This window comes from Cryptotermes secundus, unplaced genomic scaffold (genome assembly GCF_002891405.2).
Source record: "Cryptotermes secundus unplaced genomic scaffold, Csec_1.0 scaffold5260, whole genome shotgun sequence".
NCBI classification, from domain to species: Eukaryota; Metazoa; Arthropoda; class Insecta; order Blattodea; family Kalotermitidae; genus Cryptotermes; species Cryptotermes secundus.
The window spans coordinates 3323-12689 of NW_019738450.1; the positions used below are offsets into that span (position 1 = coordinate 3323).

Below are 9367 nucleotides of genomic sequence, written 5' to 3' on the forward strand. Positions count from 1 at the left end.
TCAACGGCCCAGGGGTCGAACCCCGGCTGTTAGATTGGAGCCATCTCAAATAGGGGAGGTCACAACACAACATTGGCCGACTTCCTCTACTTCGAAGTTGAGATGTCGTGTGTGCTCTTCGTGTGGGAAACGAAGAGGCGTCCGGACAAAGTGCGAGAAGTGCGACATCGGACTCTGCATTTCCGGATGTTTCCGAGAATTCCACACGAAGGCAACATTCCGGTAGATGACGCAGGTGGGAAGACAGACGACCCATGCAGATGGTGGCCAAAAATTATGTAAGTAGGAAAAGAATTTCTATCTTAAAATTAGATTTTAAAGCAACGTGCGCACGCGTGGACTGTGCGACCCCATATGGGGTCATTCGTACCGCTGACTTTATTTTTGCGATCCCATATGGGGTCATTAGTAGTTTAAAGGTTAACAGATCATAACTACTTATGATATACTAAAAGGAATCCCACAGGATTCAGTGTTTATCTTAGGTACACTGCAGACTTGGTGAATTTTCTGCCATGTCACACAGCTTCTTTATCATCAAACTGGGTAAACTTTACATGCAAACCATTTCAACTATTTAAACATATTTACATTTGTGGAAAGAAATATGAAACTCAGTAATATTAATATTTATGAAGACTACCTTTTCCTTATTAATATACCTTCATATTTATAGCAAGAGTTAAAACTTACAACTAATATAATGCAATAGGCAGTGTAACTGATAGCTACCATCACAGATATCCGTGGCAGACCACTGTTCGTCATGTTCAGGATGTTGCAGCTTCAACAAATTAGGTCTAGTCTTTCAGCCAAATATTGAACTGCAGAAAAGGGTACTCTCAGTTGTGCAACTGGGAAACTTCCCATAAGAATCTGCAACATTTGGATTATTCTCAGATGCTGAACACCTAAACCTTTTGCCAGTACATAAATAATATCAAGATTAATGGATAGTATGTGTAATATGGTGGATGGAAAGGAAACAGTAACAAAATAGGCAGCATGTAACATTCTATCCAAGAGGAATTCAATATGGTCCCTGCTCATGCACATGCTTTAACATGTATCTCAGTCATGGAAGAAAACAGATACTATTATTAGACTGATTTCTCTCCATGTCTGCAAGAGGAAGTCACAAGTGTTGTCCAGATAGTCTGCTGGGTGCTCAAGAATTTCTCATGGTCACGATACCAGGACTTTGGTACTGACAGCCACAACACGACTGATGGATGTGCACAAAAATGCAGCCAATTTCATCATGGTTCTGGATGTAAGATTACGTTCCAGGAACTTATGGTAATACTATTATTAACAGTTTGGTCCTGTGGGATTACATAATGTAATGTGATGCTATAAGCATCAGTATACCTTGGACATTACTTGCTTCTTTATGAAGTTCCTTCAAACAAGGCGACTGGGTGAGACTACTTCAGTTTGGGACTTTACAGGACCATAACTTGTTTTCATCCATGGTTATACTGCAGTGCAGGAATGATCATCATCGTCTGTTCCAGGTTGTGGTTAGCAAGCATATAATGGGGCCTCTGCTTCTTACAGGTGATGAGAGACCTAACGTGATGATGACATTGCACATCTCAACAATGTCTTTCAGAATGTGTATTGCCATTACATGGCTTACTTGAGCCAACTGCTATGCCATCTATTACCTCTTCATGTGCAAGAATGACTGAATAAGCTGCACATACTGGTTCTGATAGCTGGTACTATAGCATGCTCAGCTGATTTTTAGTGCCTCCAGGTATATAGTCTGATTCTCCTTCTGCCCTCTACCCACCTAGGCAGGGGCACAGAATCCATTTATGTGGAGGGGTGCCTATAGAGCAGATTCTGTCATCCCCAGTGACAGGGTGTGATCATGACAATGATTGTGAAATTTAATGTGGGCCATGTGACTGTTGAATATGGCAAAGCTTGGATGATACATGCTTGCAGATCTTGCAATCATCCCTTCGCATTACATCTGTTATGATTCCTGTTTTTATCCAAGTTATATATGATTTCACAGCATTATACAGGGTGTCCCAGGAGGAATGTGCCAAACTTCGGGAGGGTGTTCCTTATGTTAAAGTATGCCGATATAACCCAAAACACCTATGTCCAAAGTTGAACGGTTACGGAGATAATGGCCCAAGAAAAGTGTGGTCTTCTGGCAGGTCCAAGCACTGTACCTCGCTGTACCTCTCAGCTGAGAGCCCTTATCTATGTTTGTCCTTGAGTGCGATGATACTCCCTAGCCGTGCTTATGTAGTTGGCTCATACCAGAACGCGCAGTCAGCACGTTACGTCATCGCTCGCCAGTCATGTGTTATGTATACTGCTTGGAAACCTAAGGACAATTATGACATGGCGAGCGAGTATTTTGTACTTCAATTTTATGGCTTTCCGTCACTCACAAGTTGGTTTGATGTTACGTACATTATTAACATTACAGAATCCACATATTCCTGCCAGTTTTAATATGTATTTTGTAATCAACAAGTGTGTAACCCCGGTCAAAGTTTGACACTTCTCGGGCCATTATCTCCGTAACCGTTCAACTTTGGACATAGATGTTTTGGGTTATATCGGCATACTTTAACATAAGGAACACCCTCCCGAAGTTTGGCACATTCCTCCTGGGACACCCTGTATTGACAACTTGACGTTATACCTTATGTCACAGTGATGTGTAGGAATGTTAACTGGTTGAAATACTTGCCACCTGTACAGTTACCAGTGAAATTACTTTAATACTCCCTTGTACATTTCTATACATATATGGCAATGTTGGCACTACATTTTTTCAACCCTCATACAAGCATACCCATGTGTACTCTCATTCCCCCGTTCAGGAAGAAAGGGAATTACATCTACCATTAAGTGATTTACATGTAGTGTGAACATTATGGATTATGATCAAGCTTATGTAACAAAAACATTGAGAATGCAACCATAGGTCTGCAAAGTAACATCTGGAACTGGCATCAGAGCTTAACCCTTTGAGGTCTGTTGAATTCAATCTGACATTTGCAAAAGTTATGTTCTGGTTCGATACAACTCTTTATTAAGTCCATCACAACACAACAATACAGTGTTCAAGGCCAAATTAGCTTTGCTACATGTTTTGGCTATTCATAACCATCATCATGTTTACACACTAGTGAACTGCAATCTGTATTCCCTACAGAACGGACATGAATACATCGTACGATGAGGCACCAACCAAACAATTAATGTTAAAACTATACTTCATGGGCCTCCAAATAGTTTATCATATTATGATACATATGTAATGGCCATCTTGTAGTGCACTCAATTTCATATGTCGCTTCTTATTACATGTTTCGGCAACATAGTGCCATCTTCAGGTTCGTTATTTACGCTAAGCTGTTACATTGTTTGCCATCTTGTGTCTTTCATAAAATTATTTAGAAAGTACATTATTCGTCAACTATAATAAAATTTGTATATAATAAAACTTGTTAAGATTATTCATCTATATGTCTAAATTCGAACTCGCGTATAGTATGGTTCTTCCACTGTGGGAGTAATTTCTGTGTGTGCTGTGTCAGTGATGTGTCCTACAACGCTCGCAGCCAAAAAGGAAGGACACATCACAGACACAGTACACACAGAAACGACTCCCACAGTGGACGAACCATACTATACGCGAGTTTGAATTTAGACATAATAGATGAATAATCTTAACAAGTTTTAGTATATACAAATTTTATTATAGTTGACGAATAATGTACTTTCTAAATAATTTTATGAAAGACACAAGATTGCAAACAATGTAATAGCTTAGCGTAAATAACGAACCTGAAGATGGCACTATGTTGCCGAAACATGTAGTAAGAAGCGACATATGAAATTGAGTGCACTACAAGACGGCCATTACATACGTATCATGGATGAAAATCAGTGGAACAGGACGCTAAAATACAACATTATGAATAGTTTATCATATAAAAGTCTAGAACATACCACGTCCACGGGAGAATAAAAGATTGCAACAACTGACTTCGTGATATAAATTATCATTCGAATAATTTTAACCTTATTTTATGAAATAACTCTTGTTTTATAATAAGTCTATATTTCATTGTAATTTTATACCATGTGTTTTATAATATGATAACTGTCAAGTATCCAGACTTACTACGCAATTGCAATTCACTAGTCTGTAAACATGATGATCGTGTATTTCCCTGATGATGGCTATGAATAACCGAAACATGTAGCAAAGGTAATTTAGCCTTGAACACTGTTTTGTTGTGTTGTGACGGACTTAATAAAGAGTTGTACATAATAACACAACAGGATGCATGAAATGAAAATTAGAAAATTCTGGTTGAATGTTGGGCTGAGTCTGACAATCCCTACAATATCAAAATGCTTTGAAGAATTAACTAAACTTTAACCTCCTGGTCTCTAATTTATTCAAATAAATGAGCCTTAAATGTAAGTCAGTAAATCAAGTTTGAAACGTATCCAAATAAAATAAGTGTAATATGGTGAGGAGTTGTCAAAATGTCAAAGTGATGGTTCATAATATCATAATAAATCATGAAACAATGCATGAACACAACCATCAGCAGGGAAGGTTATGCTGACTCTCTTTTGGGACGAAAAAGACGTCATCTTGGAGCACTACACGCCAGAGGGACAACTGTCACCAGTTCATCATACTCAGATCTCCTAAAAAATCATCTTCGGCCTGCAATCAAATCAAAGCAACATGGATTGCTGTCCACAGGTATCCTTTTGCAACATGACAATGCAAGGCCCCATACTACCCGTACAACAGTTGCGACAATCAATGACCTGCATTTTGAGGGTCTTCCTCATCTGGCATATTCACCAGACCTTGCCCCAAGTGATTTCCATATGTTTGGACCACTCAAAGAAGCAATGGGAGGAAAGACATTCTGTTCTGACGAAGAGGTATGCCACGTGGTGCATGAGTGGTTGCACGGACTACCATTGAGCATGGGGGAGACTATGTTGAAAATTGATACAGCTTTGTACCACTTGTGCACAATAAATAATACTCAAAAAAATATTTAAGGTTTTCATTTGACTCACCTACGTATAAACATAATGATGAATCAAAACTCTGGGGATATATCAGACAAATTTAATACAGCCGCAATAGCTACACATTTGGGATATGAACAGAAATATGAGGGGCAGTCAAATGAAAATGGGTCAGAAGCCAAAACATATTAAAGAACATCTCTTAACTCAAAAGTAATCTCCAAAACTGTTAATACATTTATCCCACTGGGAGATAAGACAGTCAATCCCATCCTTGAAAAAGCTTGCGGGCTGTCTAAGGAACCACATCTTTACCCAGCCACACGTGTCTTCGTCCGATGCAAACCGATGTCTGAACCGTTACCTACCTGGACTGTAACCTGTCCAAAATTTCAGGAGAGGGAAAGGGGGAGGAGTTCATTCACTTGTTGTTGTGGGAAATACACGCACAAATCGAGAGCTATGCTGAATGAGTTTAATAATTACAATAATATAATAACGAAATAAATATACATTTAACAATAATAAAGAAAAAAAAACATATGAAGTGAATACCAGAAATAATATTACAAAAAACCTAGCATGACCCACTCCAGTCATTCAAGCCAATACCTTATTCATGGGCCACCGTCCATTTCACTGACCATTTACTTTCACAAACCAAGGAAAGAAAAAAAATACCAATACTCACATGTGTACATATACTCACAGGGTACCCATACATATATATTTATATAAAACACCTTTGCCTCGTCATTGCTCCGTAGCTTGGCAAAGGGGCCCTCTCCCGGGACACACAGCGCTGACTTCCAAAAATAAATTTAATTTTGAAAAAGAAAGGAAACCAAACAGAAATTTCTAAGAGCAGGGACAACCACCCTGTACGACTGCCATCCAGGGAAAGAGAGCGATCGATCGTGTCATCTTGCCACGACAAGAAAAGGAGGAAGGAAAAAAGAGGGGGAGGGTCACGTGACATCATTGAAAAGAACTTTACTGGAAATATGTGAGCATTGGCTGTGGTGGACTGCAATTCCATGACGCCTTTCACGGGGCGAACCCTTTGAATCGTCTTCAGATGGTTCATGTCCACGAATGTCTCTCTTCAGGTCTCCAAAAATGTGAAAATCACATGGGGAGAGATCTGGGCTGTAGGGGGGATGTTGAAGCACTTCCCAACCAAATCTCTGTAGCGTATTCCTCAAGAGTTGGCACTGTGGGGGCGTGCATTATCATGAAGAAGGATAATGCCGTTAGATAGCATTCCAGGGCGTTTTGACTTTATGGCACGTCTCAGTTTCTGCAAAGTGTCTTCATAGCACTGTGCACTGATTGTGGCACCATGCTCGAGAAATTCGACAAGCAGAGGGCCCTTGCAGTTGAAGAACGTCATCACCGGAACTAGTGTGTATGGCTTTGGATTTCTTCGGTGGGGGAGAATTGACGTGTTTCCGCTGTTGGCTCTGCTGTTTGCTCTCGGGTTGAAAATGGTAGCATGAAGTTTTGTCCCCAGTGGCAATAGGACAGAATAGCATACTCTTGCTCATGGTATCGTTGTAGGTGACCCAGTGATGCAGCCGTTCTCTGAGTCTTCTGTTCCTCTGTGAGTTGACATGGAACGCACTGCGTGTAGATTTTGCGGTACAGCAGGTGTTTTGTCACAATGGCGTGGACGGAACTGTGACTTATTTCCATAAAAAGATTAATTTCTTCCACAGTGATCTCTCAGTTTGCTTGGATATGACCATCCAACACAGCAATAACATCAGGAGTGATGATGCGATGAGCCTGTCCTCTTGGAATCTCTTATGCCACACCAGCATAGGTGAACGTGACATGCTGTGTTTGCCATAAGTAACAGAGATGCGATGATGAATTTCTCGTCCTCCTACTCCTTCAGCAGTAAAAAAACGCATTACACTTCATTGTTCTTCTTTACCTGCCTCTATTACTGATGTTGGACGACGACACATAGTGCTAACCTTGCTTCCAGCACAATAAACAAACAACTACTGTGCAAGGGCACGTTGTCACTGTGCTTTCTCGAGTCCCCACCAGATGTTTGTACTGTAAGCAAATTCAAGTGTTACCAACTTGCGCGCCATGTGAGTTATGCATGGTGACCCGTTTTCATTTGATTGCCCCTTACGGATCACTGCACTGTATATTTAACTTATTTATTTTTAACAATCAAGTTCCTTCCGTCAAATGTGACACTTTTTTAAGTTTTCCACCTCGTCACCACCTGCCTTACATGTTTCGGCTCACCACGGAGCCATCATCAGAGGCATTTATAGTAGAAAAAGAAATCACCAACACACAAAACTTCAACTTATTTATTTTTCTTGCTACCATTACCACATTGGCTGAATCATTTGAAGGAAAGCAGGCATCATAAATTCTTACCAAAACTTCTTAAAATAATTTTTAAATGCATACAGCTGTATCTGTAATGTCTTTGGGACTTTGGAAGGAAACACAAGACCTGGACAGTCACACAGTCTTACATTATGAGTTAGGTAGATGGTCTGGAAATGTTTCATGTGCCCTGGGGTCCTAGAAACACTCACAACCTGGAATAAGAAAATGTACATTGCTGTAATCTGGAACACATTAATAACAGAGAAAATCAGTACCACACGGCATAATCAAGAAAGTTTGCAACAAGACAAACTTTCATTACTTACTTCAAAAGTCATGGCAACTATTTTTTTTGGGGGGGGCAAACACGTTACAGTGAAGAAAGTTCAAAATATGCTTATTAAAGGGCATGATATACCCCTCCAATTGGCTTAGTCAGATCAGGTAGATGTAAAGAGGCGTAGGTATACTAGGCAAGAAAAATTGCACATTACAGAATGACTGTTTTTTTTCATTCTTTAATCCTCAAAAAATTGAATTGTGATTAAGCAATAACAAATTCAATGTGAGTTTTGTAAAATTAGATGCACAGTTGCCTGGTCAATCCCTGTATGTTCTCTAACTCCTTCAGAGACCAGCGCCTATCTTCCTCCAGACATTGGGCGATCACAGCACAAGAAACATCGGCACTTGCTTCTCTTCCATGTTGGAATGCTTCTATCCACCTTGCAACAGTTCTGTATGGTAGAGCACGATCACCCAGAGCTTCCACAAGCTATGAGTGACATTCAGTTGCATGTCTGCCACGAAGCACTGCTATTTTCACGTAGCAACGCTGTTCCAGCTGGCTAACCTTCATCCTCAACGAAGGTTATGACCACACTGACTTCGCGCTGGACTCGCTTCGTTGTCCTTGGACTTCCGCATCTTCTAGCGGCATCATTAGAAATCAGACGTTGCTGTCTCTCAGCGGCAAATTTGGAAATTCCAGTCGGAGGTTTCGAAATTCGGAAAAATTATGTTGCCACGACTTTTGAAGTAACCCACGTATGTATGGACTGACGGGTGAATGAATGCATCAAAGAAAGCCAATATACATACACAAAATTATAAGTGAAACAAACAAATCTGTTGAAATAATGTAATATATGAAAAAATAAAATATCAAGTTAAAGATGGAAGATGAAGAACCATTAGTTTATTTACTTCAGAAGAGAAAAATGTACCCAACTATGGCTAGTCCATGAACATGGGGGGGAAAAAAAAACAGATTCCATGATTGTGTTTATTAAACTAATTTTAATTAAATACAATAGGAACCTTTATTATTGATGATACACTTGCAAGCCTCAAGTAGTGTCTTTGCTCCTTCAGCTGCCATTCAAAGCTTCCCTCATCTACGACGAATTTGTAAACCTTAAAATAATAATAAAACAGAAGGAACACCAAGGTAGAAGCCTTGTTTATGCATAAACATAAACTCCTTTTAGAAACCATACTATTATGATGTGAGAAGCGGCCTCCGTAGTCTAGGGGTAACGTTCCCACCTCATTACTCAAGGTACGCGGGTTCAAACCCGGCGGAGGTCGTGGAATTTTTAAGGACGGAAAAATTCAGGGTACAAGTCCTCCGGGAGGGACTTTAAGCCGTGGGTCCCGTGTCGTAGCTTTACGGCATGTAAAAGAACCTCATGCCTCAAGGAGGTCTCTGAGCCAAATTACAAGGACGTTTCCCGCCCAACAATAGTCTCTAACGCCTCTGGTAGAGGGGGGAAGCATCTAGATACCGCTGAGCCAGTAGAGGCCGAACTCGCTGGCTGAGTCGGGACTGATGGCACGCACCAGTATCGGTAGGGTATAGAGACTGGTAGAATATCACAGCGGGACGTACAATGGACCACTGGTTGCCGTGCATGGGGAAACCCACCCCCTCCAATAATAATAATAATAATAATAATAATAA

General features: G+C 40.3%; 1 long non-coding RNA gene across 3 annotated transcripts in view; it reads right to left on the bottom strand.

The window, feature by feature from the left end:
* Positions 1-669: 669 nt before the first annotated feature.
* Positions 670-9367, bottom strand: part of LOC111871035 — a 21463-nt gene continuing 12765 nt past the window's right edge. The window contains exons 3-4 of one of the 3 annotated variants that reach the window (XR_004513718.1): positions 7551-8820; positions 670-876 (exon numbers count right to left, since the gene is read on the bottom strand). This is a non-coding gene — a long non-coding RNA (uncharacterized LOC111871035). Of the gene's footprint in view, positions 877-7326; positions 8821-9367 lie in introns of those variants that run through there. The other 2 variants (XR_002843967.2, XR_002843966.2) reach the window with 2 other exon arrangements.